Source organism: Balaenoptera ricei, chromosome 16 (genome assembly GCF_028023285.1).
Source record: "Balaenoptera ricei isolate mBalRic1 chromosome 16, mBalRic1.hap2, whole genome shotgun sequence".
In the NCBI taxonomy this organism is placed as follows: domain Eukaryota; kingdom Metazoa; phylum Chordata; class Mammalia; order Artiodactyla; family Balaenopteridae; genus Balaenoptera; species Balaenoptera ricei.
In genome coordinates this window covers 57483888-57494535 of record NC_082654.1, presented here as the reverse complement: position 1 = coordinate 57494535, position 10648 = coordinate 57483888, and the positions used below count along the sequence as shown (strand labels likewise).

Here is a 10648-nt window from a genome sequence, read left to right as displayed (position 1 = left end):
GAAAACGTGGTGCCAACTGATTTCAGTGTTTGGGTGGAATCAAGAGTCAACCCTCAGATAACGATAAGACCCACTTTAACATCAGAACGCCCTGCAGGGCTTGCTAAAACACAGATTGCTGGGCTCTGCACCCAAAGTGTCTGATTCTGAGGTAGGAATCCAGAATTTTGCATGTCTAATAAGCTCCTAAGCAGGGCTGGGGCTGCTGGTCCGGAATCCATGCTGTGAGAGCCACCGCTCTGCAAAAACCTAGCCCGAGTTGTGTGTCACTCTGAGACGGGGAGCCCAGGGCTCCTTGAGAAATGGTCCCACCAAGGTTGTACTCAACGGAATCAACAAGTCCCATAGGGTTCTCCTCAATGGGATTCCCAACATAAAGTCAGGATACTGTGACTAAAAGGGGGAATGGATGTTAGCTAGGCAGGAGAAAACACAGATGTGCATTATTCGGATATTTGGGGAAGATTCTCAGGGTTTGCTGTGTAGGTGGGTTAGATATCCACGAATTACCTTCTGCTGCTTTTCATGAGGTCAACAACCCTCCTTGCAATCTTGAAGGAGAACAAGATCTCCCTCTGTCCGGCAGGTAACAGATTTATTGCAGGCCTGGTATCTGACAGGTGCAATGTTCTTATTGGCAATACAGTAGCAAAAAAGCCAAGGACCAGCTCTCATGGAGCCTTAGTGGGTAATCAAAATGAAACTTAGTTCGACAGATAAGGTCTCTACAGCATGCAACAGTGAGGTTACCACCTCCCTCATTCTGCTAAACATGCTTCTATTAATGCGGCCTGAGATGACATTAGGTTTCTCAGCAGCCACAACCTACCACTGGCTTATTACCATTATTCAAAAATATTTAGTGAACATTTACAGTGCATCCAGCCCTGTGCTATACATCTGAGCAGCGCACGTCAAGCAAGAGGCCAGTCTCAGTCTCTTATGGGCTGCCATCAGTTGCCAGTTAAGCAACATTAGTCTTGCTGAAATGCTGCTTAACTGGCAACTGGACAAGATCCCCCAATCCCACACTGGACACCCAAGGAGTGATCATCACCTAACCCATTAGGAACCCTTGGATCCTCTGCATCAGCAGAACCCAGATTGGGAGGCAGGACCCACAGGCTGAGCATCTGGCATCACATCTCTATGGTGTGATGTGGAGCCTGGCGCTCTTGAGGCGCCCTCAGCCGCAGCAGATGGGGGCTCCCCCTGCCATTCTCTTTAAGGGGTTGATGAATGGTCAGCTCCGAGGCAGCAGTCGGGGGAAGAGCTGAAGCATCAAAGAATCCCAAGCTGGAAGGTCCTTAGCAATCACCTTAGTCCAACCATCTCGTTTAACAGAAGACCCTGAGCCCCAAGAGATGAAAGAACTGCTCAAGTTCACACAGTTGATAGACGACAATCAGGATCCAGGGCTCAGGTCCCCTCCTGTCTTAAAACCCAAAGCACTCTCAACTACACCACGAGAAGCAAAGGTGGTGAGGCAAGGGATAGACAGAGAAAAGGGGGCACATTTACCCATGAACTAGTCCACTCAGGGGACAGATCTGATCTCATGGTGCCCCGTTTTCAGAAAAACAGCTCTGAGCTTCCTGGGTTGGCAGTAATAAGAGCTAACATGTGTGTAGCGCTTACTACTTGCCAGACATTTTTCTGAGAACTTTGTAGATATTAACACCTCACAATAACACTATGAGGGGTGCTATTATTATCCCCATTTTATAGCTAAGTAAATTGTCACAGAGAGGCTGAGGACGTTGTCCAAAGTCACACAGCCAGTGCAACAAAGCTTGGATTGAAGCCAGGTAGTCTGGTTAGCAGAATTGCTGGGTTGCTGTGGGCACCCCAGCATGCCCAGAGAAATCCTCAGAGTACCCCAGGGCTCTGGCTTCTCACTGCCATCTGGGACCTGCCTAAGCTTTCCAACTTGAACTGTTGCTGATATCACCACAAAGTACCTCAATAAATTCTGGCAATGATAAATTTTTTGTTTGTTTTGCTTGTTGACTAGAGAGCTCTTATATAGACCAAACTGCAATGTTTTAGGTTTCTTAAAAGATATAGAATTGGCACATCAATATAGTATATAAGGGTCATTTATTTTCTTCCCATCCCTTTCATACTACTCATGATGCACTGAAGAGTTGCATTTGACCCTAAACTCAGGGAGTGGCCACCTCTGTATCCTAAATGAGCCCAAGGATGATGTGTCCCACTCATCAACACTTCCCAGCCTGGTGCCGTGGCAGCCACTGAGGGACACCAGCAGACCAGATATGATCTCTGCCATCAATGAATTCACAGGCTCCTGGAACCACTGAGTGCAAACAACAGTTAAAATATAACACAGTGAGTGGTACTGTAGAAGGCTCCAAATGCTTTGGTTGCAGAAAGAAAGAGAACCTGCTCTTGGGAGAGTAGCAGGAAAAGAAGCTGAGGAGACTGGGGTTTGATTGCACACAGTTCAACAGTCTGGACAGTCTCAGAGGAGGTGAGGAGACACTGGAAGCCTCGAGAGGGGGTACAGTTTAGAAAGACCACCCTTCTAGATGTGTGGAGGGGGAGAAGGACCAGGAGGAGGAAAACCAGTTAGGAGATGACTATAGAGTCCAGGTGAGAGATGAGGGTTACACTAAGGCAGAAGCACTGAAGATGGAAAAGAAACAATGGATCAAGGGAAAAAAATCAGAGGTGATATAAACGGGGCTTTTTTTATTCTGTGTGGTTCACTTCAGCTTCAGGTTCATTTGCCATTAAAATAGCTTTGGATGTGACTCCAATCATGCCTGAAGAATCACAGACCTGGCTTTTAGGTTAGTTAATTTCAAGCTTCCAGGAAATACAAGTCAGATCAGAGGACCAGAGTTCAAATCATGTCCATCAAATCATGCGACATGCTCTTGAGCAAGTCGCTTTCATTCTCTGAAAGTCAGCTGCATCATCTGCGAAGTGAGAATCAAGGCTTCTGCCTCTGAGCTTGTTATGGCGTCAGCTCACTTGGGCACTAGTATCGTCTCATCTCTTTTTATCTTTCCTAACAACAATATCATCAGCCTGCACAACTTCCTGAGCACTCACTATGTGCCAGGCACTATTCTAGCATGCATCAACTCATTTAACCCTCACAACAACCTCAGGAGATAGGTACTATTATTATCCTCATTCCACAGATAAAGAAACTGTGGCAGAAAGAGATGCAGTAACTTGCCAACTCCTCACAGAGGCAGAACTAGGATGTGAACCCAGTATACCACCTGCCATAACTGCCTAAGCACCCGCCTACCCTTCTCTACAGGAAGTCCAGGCTCTCCCTCTGGAGCCCTCCCTCCTCCCCTGCACTAAGAATCCTACTCCTTGGGTCCTGCTTCCTGGCACTAGGTGAACAAGGAAAAAGCTCAGCTCTCTGCTGCCATTGCTAGAGGGCGCCACAAGGTGTCGCTATTGAAAGTCAATCCTACAAGGTTGGTTCAGGCGGTCTGCTGGTGGCATGATGTTCTTACTGGCTCTGAGACTTCACTCCTGTAGTTCTCATCCACGCACTTAGCTATCATTCATCAAACCACTCTGGGGGTGGGGGCCTCTGAATCCAACAGGGCTTCCAGACTCCCCTTTCCTTTCTGGCTGGTCTCTTTTTGGATCCCTTGGGGTTCTTCCCTACCAGAATGCTGTGGGCAGGGCCGTGTCATTTGACCTCACCAGGTCCCCCTAACTTCAAGTTTCAGGGAGCCACTGAACTTAAGGTCTAAATACCCTACACACAGGAGCCCCACCACCCCCCCCCGCCTACCCCGGGGCAGCTTGTACAATTTGGTCCACCCCCTCCGCGATTTACTACTAGAGGGAGAAGGAGCATTTTCTAAACACACACACACACACACACACACACTCAAAAACAAAACAAAACAAACAACATGCCCTGTTGTACCCTTTTCCTGGGGTAATGGGCATCAGCTCCCCTTACCTACTCATAGCTAACGGGTTCTGGGGACTGCTGTCTGAACAAAAGCCTACTCTATAGCACATGTTCTGTTCACTGGCAGGCAGAAGTGCTAGAAGATTCCTTCTCTATGTCTAAAGAGGCGATTGCATACCTTATGGCCGTTAGGAACCCTCTCCTACACCAAGTAAAAGCTTCCCACAACAGACATTAGGACAAGCCAAGGGGCCACCAAGACCTCATGGAGTGTGTTGAAAGTTTCTTTGTGGACTGATTCCAGAAGGCTGGTGAATGTAGTTTTCTGTCCTGGGCAGACAGAATCTGAAGCTGAAACTTATTATAAACACAAACCTCTTCATAAAACAAAGAGTCCCAACACCAGTCCTCGGCAAGAGCAGCAGAATGCCACAGAAAATCAGGTTGTATCCTGAAGTATAACTATGATAAGCGCAGCCAGATTTAGCAAATAAAAACACAAAATATCCAGTTAAATTTGATTTTCAGATAAACAACCAATAATTTTTAGGCTAAGCATGTCACCTGCAATACATGGGACTTAACTTTCTCTAAAAAATTATTGGCTGTTTATCTGAAATTCAAATTGAACTGAGCATCTTGTATTTTATCCATCAACCTTAGTTTTGAAGTATAACCATGATCAGAAGTAAATCCAAGTCCTAAGAAAGCAAAGATCAAAGGTACTTAACAGGTCAACAGTTAAAATTCATTTGGCTACTAGACACTGACCAAACATTTTAAAATTTTAAAATAGTGGTCCTTTAAGCCTGGCTACACACTGGAATTAGCTGAGAATTTTTTAAAATATAGATATATAGATGCCCATGACTGTCCCTGAGGAGTCATATTAAACTGAATTCATATTAATTCACATTAAAACATTCATGTATTAAGAATTAATAATATTCCTATGAAATAGGCAATGCTAATGTGCAAAGGGAGCTGAGGACCATTGTCTTAAAGTGTTGTCTGTACCTGCCTACTCAGTTGAAGACTTTTCTGAAGTGGTAAAGGAAATAAGACTGATACACTTAATTTGCAATTATAAGCTTCCTTAAACTTATAACTCACAGTGAGTTCAGACTGACATTAGCCCTGACTGTACTAAGGAAAAACTGGCAAAGAGATAGATCAGCTTACTAGTAGTTCCTGTTGTTGTAAAATAACATTTCTAATCATATTCTTTGTCCTTAGTAATTCCACTTTAGAGTATAAATCCTAGGAAAATATTCAGCAGTCCAGACAAATAACTATATGCAAAGATGCTAATCATACTATAATAATGAGGAAAAATTGTGCTTCCTGTAAAAATCATTTCCCTTTAGCCTGAGAACTTCATGATTTCTTGTAATAAAAGTCTACTAGAGCCAAGCTCTCTCAGCTTTTTTAATGTGGGAAAATGTCTTTAATTTTTTTTTCATTTTTGAAGTATGCATTTTGAATGATTATTTTTCTTTCAGCATTTTAAAGAAGCCATTCCAATGTCTTCTGGATTCTACTGGGTTTTTTTTATTAGATGTCAGCCATCATTCTTATTATTGTATTCTTTTTTTTTTTTAATTTATTATTTTTGGCTGTGTTGGGTCTTCGTTGCTGCGTGCAGGCTTTCTCTAGTTGCGGCAGCGGGGGCCACTCTTCCTTGTGGTGCTCGGGCTTCTCATTGCGGTGGCCTCTCCTGTTCCGGAGCATGGGCTCTAGGCGCAAGGGCTTCATTAGTTGTGGCACGCGGGCTCAAGCTGCTCCGTGGCATGTGGGATCTTCCAGGTGCAGGGCTCGAACCCGTGTCCCCCGCACTGGCAGGCGGATTCTTAACCACCGCGCCACCAGGGAAGCCCCTTATTATTGTATTCTTAAATGTATGTGTCCTTTTTCTCTGACTGTGCTTAAGATATTCTCTTTAATTTTGGTTTTCAGCAGTTTGACTATGATGAGCCTTGGTGTGGTTTTCCTTATACTTATTATTTTTTTAAATTAATTAATTAATTAATTTTATTTTTGGCTGCATTGGGTCTTCGTTGCTGCACGTGGGCTTTCTCTAGTTGCGGCTGAGCGGGGGCTACTCTTCGTTGCCATGCACGGGTTTCTCCTTGCGGTGGCTTCTCTTGTTGTGGAGCACGGGTTCTAGGCGCGTGGGCTCAGTAGTTGTGGCGCGAGGGCTCAGTAGCTGTGGCTCGTGGGCTCTAGAGCGCAGGTTCAGTAGTTGTGGTGCACACGCTTAGTTGCTCCGCGGCATGTGGGATCTTCCTGGACCAGGGCTCGAACCCGTGTCCCCTGCATTGGCAGGCAGATTGTTAACCACTGAGCCACCGGGGAAGTCCCTCCTTATATTTATTCTACTTGGGTTTTCATGGGCTTCTAAGATCTGCAAATTAATATATTAGTATTTCTCATTAATTTTTAAAAATTCTCAAGCACAATCCCTTCAGATATTCCCTCTGCCCCATTTTCTCTCTTCTCTCTTTGAAGGACTCCAAATATGTATATACTATAGTGTTTTATGTTGTCCTACTGTTCTATGAAACTCTGCTATAACTTTTAAAATTTAATTTAAATTCAATTTACTTTTTCTCTCCTTATGCATTAGTTTGGATAAATTTTATTAACCTCTCTTCAAGTTTCTGATCTTTTCTTCTGCTGTATCTAGTCTGCTGGTAAGACCTTCAATTAAAATTTTCATTTCAGTTCTAGAATTTCCATTTCATTCTTTTATAGGGCTTCAGATTCTCTGTGGAAACTTCCCATTTTTTCATTCATTTTGCCCATCTTTTCCAGTAAATACTTCAACACAGTTATAATACTTAAAGATTTTGTCTGCTGATTCCAACATCTGGGTCATTCCTGGTTCTGTTGCAATTGGCTATTTTTTCCTCTTGATTATGGGTCACATCTTCCTGCTTTTTCACACGTCTTCTACCTTTGACTGTGTGCTCACTGGTAAAGAATTGGTGGGCATGTGTGCCTTGAGGGGTTCTCCCCCTATCTTCCTTCCTGTTCTTGCTGTTGTTTTGTACTCAGTGAAGACTTAGAAGGAAACAATAGGTGAGTGCTCCAAAAGAAATCTCTGTCCACCCTCATTTCCTGGCCTGCACCTTCACCAGGCCACGGTCATGCAGTTAGTGAAGCCCTACAGACAAGAATTGGCAGATAGATGCCATTTAGCATTTAAGTTTGGGGGTGGGATTTTAATACATCATGACAGCTCATGGAAATTTTAGCTTGTTCAGCTAGTTTCTCAATGCACATTCAAAAATCCCCTGTCTACGGTGGGTCTGCTCTTCTATCCGTCATACCGCTTTGATGAAAGCAGCCTCATGTCTCACTCTCCTAGCAATGGCTCTTTCCACTCTGGAATTTAGTTCATTTTAAATTCTGGTGGATTTTTAACAACTAAGATTTTGCAGTTCATCCAGATTACTTGCATTGTCACAAAGAGAGTAATGATCTCTTGCAAATTTCTATATCCTGGAAATGGAAGTCCAAACGTTTTTCAAAAAGACTTATAAACTGAAAATACAGAGAGAAAGGGTGAGAAGGAAGCCTCTGACATCTGTAGATTATAAGATTATCCATTTCCTCTCCATATTTAATTGCTAAATTGACTCAGGGGAAACATCCCCAGGTCACTTGGCGAGGTTTGTATCCCTTCTGAGAAAGTCCAGGAAGGCTAATGTATCAAATGCCCATTGCCACAAAAACATCTGTCTTTAAAAGGCCACCTGTTTTAAAATGGGATGTGGGGGAAATGGAGTAGAAACTAATTTGCCCTTATTTCACCAAATAGGATTTCTGATATCATTTAAAATGCCCTTTATCCTCATTTCAATACATTTCCACTTCTTAATCCTGCTGAATTGGAACCAAATCCAGAAGCCCATTTCTCTAACAAAACTGATGAGTATGAAGAGATAGTTTCCTTAATGCACACCAAAAAAACTTGGGTACAGCTAGAGTTTATGCTATTTCACATGAAGGAAACTAGAAGAGAAAAAGGAGGCTGACATGAGAGGCCCTGTTTAGCAACAACTTTTCTGACACAGGAGAGAGAAGACAAAATCTGAAACACAAAGCTTCTTCCTCCAGAACACTCAGCCAACTGCTCTAGGTCTTATTATGTAGAAGGATACAATTGGTAGATTCAGTAAGAAATTACCTAAAAATCCACACTTAATTGGTTTTAAATAGTCCAAAACTTTAAGGTCACAAAACCCTTTGTAACATCTGATGAAGAGACACAATGGAGGGGGGTACAGCTGCTCAGGTTTTGAAATTCCTCAGTGCCCTCCCAGGAACAGACACAAGTAGGACTGTAAAAGAAAAAGAAATTGTAGAATAGGTGAAGCAGTGTTTAGAAGGAAGAAGGTCTAAAAGCAACCATCTAAGCTTCCACAGTAAGAAAGTAGAAAGAAAAGAGCAGCTTAAGCCCAAAATAAATAAAGTAGAAAATGAAGGCAAGAATAATAATGAAATAGAAAATTCACAATCAGCAGCATGAACCAATTAAACCAAAAGCTGTCTTTAAAAAATGTGATAAAATTGATAAACCTCTAGACTTACCAAGGAAAAACCCAAAATCAGAAGTTAAAGAGGAGTCAAAACTACAGGTCCTACAAACATTAGCATGATAAAAAGGAATAATATAAACAAATTTATGCCCCCAAAATTCATCAACATAATGAAATTACCTATTCCTTCAAAGGGGCAAATTATAAAAACTGACTTAAGAGATATCATCTAGGGCTTCCCTGGTGGCGCAGTGGTTGAGAATCTGCCTGCTAATGCAGGGGACACATGTTCGTGCCCTGGTCTGGGAAGATCCCACATGCCGCGGAGCAACTGGGCCCGTGAGCCACAACTACTGAGCCTGCGCGTCTGGAGCCTGTGCTCCGCAACAAGAGAGGCCACGATAGTGAGAGGCCCGCGCACCGCGATGAAGAGTGGCCCCCGCTTGCCGCAGCTAGAGAAAACCCTAGCACAGAAACGAAGACCCAACATAGCAATCAATCAATCAATCAATCAATCTTTTAAAAAAAAAAAAAGAGATATTATCTAAATGATACTATGTCTACGAAAAAATTGAACTCTTTTGAAAAAGAAAAAGAAAAAATAGCCCAGATGGCTTCCCTGGTGAAATCTACCAAACATTTAAGGAAATAACACCAATCTTACACTATCACTTTCATAAAAGAGGTGAAGGGAACACTTCCCACATCCATTTTATGATGCCAACTTTATCCTGATAAGAAAAAAAGTTATTATAAGAAAAGTAAACTCCAGGCTAATATCTCTCATGACCATAAATCCTTAACAAAACGTTAGCAAATTGAATCCAGCAAAATATAACAAGGATACTACATGTGACTTAGTGGGGTTTATCCCAGGAATCCAGAGTTGGCTTAACATTTGAAAAAAATCAGTGTAATTCATGACATTAACAGAATAAAAGAGAAAAACAGAGACACAGAAAAAGCTTAACAAAATTAAACAACTGTTTATGATTTAAAAAAACACTCTCAGCAAAATACTGGAAGAGAAGGAAACTTTCTCAATCTATTAAAAAAAAAAAAAACAAACCCTATAGCTCCTGCATGTCAACAGAAAAATAAGCTGAGGGAGGAGAAAGAGTTGCCTAAAAAAGAATAGAACATTCCCCCCAAAAGTATTTCTATTCCCACAGGAGACAAAAAAAATTCATGATCACAAGCCACTTATGATACTAAATGCTCAAGTGAAGAGACAAAATCTGTAGATAAAAATCCTTATAAGGATCATGAGAAACACATCTTAGAAGCAAGGAACAAAAAAGAATCAAGTAGCAATACATTACATGATACATATTCTTAACCCACCAGACACAGATTGAAAATGTGCAGATTAATGGGCAAATTGGCAGGAATGCTATCCAGCCTAAACCCCAGCTAAGCCACTCCTCTTGACCTTCCTCCGACTTAACTAGAGAAACTGATGAAGCTGCTATTGAACCAGACTATAATGAAGGTGATAGCGAAAGTAACATATCTGTAAGAGAAGAGGAAACTTGTCTAAGGAACCGAACAATAAAGTGATGGAGGAAGCAAAAGAGCCTGGACACGGCGGCAGTCGGCCAGGAGCCAGAGTCAAAGCAGCCCCAGCATTAGTGCAAGTAGAAGTCATAGCCCTTCTGGAAGCCCAGCCCGAAGCCACAGTAGCATCACAAACCATACAATAATTAGGAATGAATTTAACAGAATGCATGCACAAGACCTGTATACCAAAAAACTGCAAAACATTGCTAAGAGAAAGTAAAGAAGACAAATAAATAGAGGGCTATGCCATGTGCATGGGTTGGAAGACTCAGTATTGTTAAGATGTCGGTTCGCTCAAAATTCACCTACAGATTCAACATAATCCCATTCAAATCCCAGCAGGGTTTTTTTGGTAGAAATTGACAAGCTTATTTTAAAAGTTATAAGAAAATGCAAAGAATCTAGAATAGCCAGAAAACTATTTAAGGGAAGAACAAAGTAGGAGGACTTACACTACCTGATTTTCAAGTCTTCCTATAAAGCTACGGTAATCGAGACGATGAGGTAGACCAGTGACTTCCATGAACGTGATCTCAATGCTGTACTTCATTGGCTGTAAAATGAGTTCCTCGGTCACAAGTAATGTAAGGTGGAATAACATCTTGGTGAATAAGGTATTTTGTCAGTG

The 10648-nt window shown here is 42.2% G+C and overlaps 1 pseudogene; it reads left to right on the top strand.

The window, feature by feature from the left end:
- The first annotated feature begins 6834 nt into the window (after window positions 1–6834).
- On the top strand, window positions 6835–10240 carry LOC132350444 (E3 ubiquitin-protein ligase RBBP6-like; annotated as a pseudogene).
- The last annotated feature ends 408 nt before the right edge of the window (window positions 10241–10648 follow it).